Below are 5,277 nucleotides of genomic sequence, written 5' to 3'. Positions count from 1 at the left end.
AAATATTAAATTTGAAGAAATAAATTTTTAAGTTATTTTACACAAATTTCTTTGTCTGATAGCGTACGGGTCGTGGTGCTACTACTTAAAAATTGAAATAAAATTCTCTATTCTTCAAGATTTAGTAGGGCTCGGTCCCTACTAGAACTAAGGTAATTTTCAGATGATTAGAAATATTAAATTTAGAAGAAATAAATTTTTAATGTATTTTTACACAAATTTCTATTGTCTGATAGCGTACGGGTGGACCTGCTACTACTTAAAAATTGAAATAAATTTCTCTATTCTTCAGAATTGTGTAAGGCTTAGACCCTACTAGAACTCTGGTAATTTTCAGATGATTAGAATTATTAAATTTGGAAGAAATAAATTTTAAATATGTTTTTTATCAAATTTTGATTGTCTGATGGCGTTCGGGTAAGGCTGCTACTACTACAAAATTTAAATAAATTTCTCTATTCTTCAGGATTGTGTAAGGCTTAGACCCTACTAGAAATAAGGTAATTTTCAGATGATTAGAAATATTAAATTTGGAAGAAATAAATTTTTAATGTATTTTTACACAAATTTCTATTGTCTGATAGCGTTTGGGTGGTGGTGCTACTACTTAAAAATTGAAATAAAATTCTCTATTCTTCAGGATTTAGTAGGGCTCGGTCCCTACTAGAACTAAGGTAATTTTCAGATGATTAGAAATATTAAATTTGGAAGAAATAAATTTTTAATGTATTTTTACACAAATTTCTATTGTCTGATAGCGTTTGGGTGGTGGTGCTACTACTTAAAAATTGAAATAAAATTCTCTATTCTTCAGGATTTAGTAGGGCCCGGTCCCTACTAGAACTAAGGTAATTTTCAGATGATTAGAAATATTAAATTTGAAAGAAATAAATTTTTAATGTATTTTTACACAAATTTCTATTGTCTGATAGGGTACGGGTGGTGGTGCTACTACTTAAAAATTGAAATAAAATTCTCTATTCTTCAAGATTTAGTAGGGCTCGGTCCCTACTAGAAATAAGGTAATTTTCAGATGATTAGAAATATTAAATTTGGAAGAAATAAATTTTTAATGTATTTTTACACAAATTTCTATTGTCTGATAGCGTTTGGGTGGTGGTGCTACTACTTAAAAATTGAAATAAAATTCTCTATTCTTCAGGATTTAGTAGGGCTCGGTCCCTACTAGAACTAAGGTAATTTTCAGATGATTAGAAATATTAAATTTGGAAGAAATAAATTTTTAATGTATTTTTACACAAATTTCTATTGTCTGATAGCGTACGGGTGGTGGTGCTACTACTTAAAAATTGAAATAAAATTCTCTATTCTTCAGGATTTAGTAGGGCTCGGTCCCTACTAGAACTAAGTTAATTTTCAGATGATTAGAAATATTAAATTTGGAAGAAATAAATTTTTAATGTATTTTTACACAAATTTCTATTGTCTGATAGCGTTTGGGTGGTGGTGCTACTACTTAAAAATTGAAATAAAATTCTCTATTCTTCAGGATTTAGTAGGGCTCGGTCCCTACTAGAACTAAGGTAATTTTCAGATGATTAGAAATATTAAATTTGGAAGAAATAAATTTTTAATGTATTTTTACACAAATTTCTATTGTCTGATAGCGTACGGGTGGACCTGCTACTACTTAAAAATTGAAATAAAATTCTTTATTTTTCAGGATTTAGTAGGGCTTGGTCCCTACTAGAACTAAGGTAATTTTCAGATGATTAGAAATATTAAATTTGGAAGAAATAAATTTTTAATGTATTTTTACACAAATTTCTATTGTCTGATAGCGTACGGGTGGTGGTGCTACTACTTAAAAATTGAAATAAAATTCTCTATTCATCAGGATTTAGTAGGGCTCGGTCCCTACTAAAACTAAGGTAATTTTCAGATGATTAGAAATATTAAATTTGGAAGAAATAAATTTTTAAGTTATTTTTACACAAATTTCTTTTGTCTGATAGCGTACGGGTCGTGGTGCTACTACTTAAAAATTGAAATAAAATTCTCTATTCTTCAAGATTTAGTAGGGCTCGGTCCCTACTAGAACTAAGGTAATTTTCAGATGATTAGAAATATTAAATTTAGAAGAAATAAATTTTTAATGTATTTTTACACAAATTTCTATTGTCTGATAGCGTACGGGTGGACCTGCTACTACTTAAAAATTGAAATAAATTTCTCTATTATTCAGAATTGTGTAAGGCTTAGACCCTACTAGAACTTTGGTAATTTTCAGATGATTAGAATTATTAAATTTGGAAGAAATAAATTTTTAAAGTATTTTTACACAAATTTCTATTGTCTAATAGCGTACGGGTGGACCTGCTACTACTTAAAAATTGAAATAAATTTCTCTATTATTCAGAATTGTGTAAGGTTTAGACCCTACTAGAACTCTGGTAATTTTCAGATGATTAGAATTATTAAATTTGGAAGAAATAAATTTTAAATATGTTTTTTATCAAATTTTGATTGTCTGATGGCGTTCGGGTAAGGCTGCTACTACTACAAAATTTAAATAAATTTCTCTATTCTTCAGGATTGTGTAAGGCTTTGACCCTACTAGAACTCTGGTAATTTTCAGATGATTAGAATTATTAAATTTGGAAGAAATAAATTTTTAATATATTTTTACACAAATTTCTATTGTCTGATAGCGTACGGGTGGTGGTGCTACTACTTAAAAATTGAAATAAAATTCTCTATTCTTCAGGATTTAGTAGGGCTTGGTCCCTACTAGAACTAAGGTAATTTTTAGATGATTAGAAATATTAAGTTTGGAAGAAATAAATTTTAAATATGTTTTTTATCAAATTTTGATTGTCTGATGGCGTTCGGGTAAGGCTGCTATTACTGCAAAATTTAAATAAATTTCTCTATTCTTCAGGATTGTGTAAGGCTTAGACCCTACTAGAACTCTGGTAATTTTCAGATGATTAGAATTATTAAATTTGGAAGAAATAAATTTTTAATATGTTTTTTATCAAATTTTGATTGTCTGATGGCGTTCGGGTAAGGGTGCTACTACTACAAAATTTAAATAATATTCTCTATTCTTCAAAATTGTGTTGGGCTCAATCCCTACTAGAACTCCGGTAATTTGCAGATGATTAGAATTATTAAATTTCGAAGAAATAAATTTCTAATGTGTTTTTACAGAATTTTGATTGTCTGATAGCGTACGGGTGGACCTGCTACTACTACAAAATTTAAATAAAATTCTCTATTCTTCAGGATTGTGTTGGTCTTAATCCCTACTAGAACTCTGGTAATTTTTAGATGTTTAGAATTATTAAATTTGTAAGAAATAAATTTTTAATGTGTTTTTAGCCAAATTTTGATTGTCTGATAGCTGTCGGGTGTACCTGCTACTATACTTAAAAATTGGAACAAAATTTTCTATTCTTCATGTTTGTGTAAGTCCCACTATTTACTACAATATTGGAGATTTCCCGATGAGAGGAATATTTAAAAATTGAAGAAATAAATTCTAATGTCCTGTTTTAATAAATTCCGATTGTCTGCTGACTAGTGGATTGAATTGAAACTACTTAAAAGTTGAAATAAAATAATCTATCCTTTAGGACTGTATACGGTTCAGTTCCTAAAAAAAATTAGGTGATTTGTCGATAAAAGAATTATTCAAAATTCGAAGAAAAAAATGTTGTTGTCTTTATCAAAAAATTTTGATTGTCTGATGATTTTGATTTTCTTTAGTGCTCAATCGCACTAAATGAGCACAAATTAATGACATAATAAAAATTAATTTTTGTGAAAGTGGTTCAGCCAGCTTCACAAATCTTTTTTATTCTTGTTTTTTGGAAAAGAATTTACGTTTTTACATTTTTTAGACAGTTAGTTCTTTTTAACAAATTCAAATTTCGAGACACAAAATATTTATCTTTATCAAACTGAACTAAAACTTTAATACAACAATTTAATTGTCTAAGGAAAAAAAATAGAAAAAAGAAAACAAGACGTACTACATGAAAGAGCAACTTGAGATTTTTTGGCAGACTTTTTGTGTTAGTATTCGAATAAAAGAAGAAATCAAAAGAAATCCCACTTGGAGGGAATAGGAACGCATCCCAAAGACTTATTTCTCTAAGCCGGATAGTTTCTAGTTGGTCGCTCTCTATAAGGCTGAATGACTCTTGAAGTCTCAAAAAGAGCAGCTGAATGAAAGCTTCAATTCGGGAGACATCGAAGCTTGACTAATTTTTAAAACCGACTACCTTTAGCACTTTATCATACCCATCTACCTTTTTGACTTTTCTACAAGAAAAAAGGAGAACAAAAACAAAAAGATAAATATAAAAACGACACTAAACATCTGTCCTCTTTTTTCATCAATTATAAAGTTTCTGCAAAAAAAAAACTCTTTGAAACTGTTTCAGAGTATTTAAAAAAAAAGATTCAAAACTTTTTTCTCTGCAATATGTTTTTCTTGAAGAAAATTTTAATTTTAAATATCGTTATTCAATTAGGGAAGATCGTATTTTTTTTGCTCTAATTAATTTTAGATTTTACTAAACCAGATTTGGAGAGCATTTTTTGTGATATTTTTGCAATTTGATTCAAAAAAGAACAATCACTTATCTATTATCAAATAAATAATTTTTGTACTTAAATCATATAATTATAACTAATCGTTTATTTGAATTAATTAAATTTTTTTCAGTCTAATTATAATGCAAAAAAAATTGGACAAAGTTTTTCTGTCTTTCTCATTTTATACAATTTCTCAAAAATTCCTAAAGGGGAGGAGACAAAATACTCGCAAACTTAATATATATTATTTGTAAAGTCGAAGGACTCGCGAGGGTTGGTTAAAAGAATATCGCACCAATGCGCGAGCTTATAAAGGCAATTTCTGATCGTGTAAATACAAACACATACAGAGCAAGAGCAAGAGAGAGAGGCAATGAACAAGGTCGAGAAAAGAATGGGAGTGTCACGAAATAAATAAAAAAAAAGGGCAGGAGAAAATACATGCCACTTGGTGAGAATTGATTGGGTCATCCCCGCGGCAACCAATGGACAAACACGATTCGACTAAAGCATCATTCTCGGGGGGAGGGAGAAAAAGAACGAAAGAATGTGAAAAAAAAGACATTTCCAGCCACACTCTTTAGTTTCTTTTTTCAAAGCAACATTCCACACGGTACACCGCACTGCCACCTCCCTATTCTTTTGTTTACTTATCAACACAAGAGTAAAGTACATTTGAACACGCGAACAGTTGGCTACCTCAACGCCTGA

The sequence above is a fragment of the Leptopilina heterotoma genome, unplaced genomic scaffold, assembly GCF_015476425.1.
Source record: "Leptopilina heterotoma isolate Lh14 unplaced genomic scaffold, ASM1547642v1 Lhet_292, whole genome shotgun sequence".
NCBI classification, from domain to species: domain Eukaryota; kingdom Metazoa; phylum Arthropoda; class Insecta; order Hymenoptera; family Figitidae; genus Leptopilina; species Leptopilina heterotoma.
Note: the sequence above shows the minus strand (reverse complement) of the source record.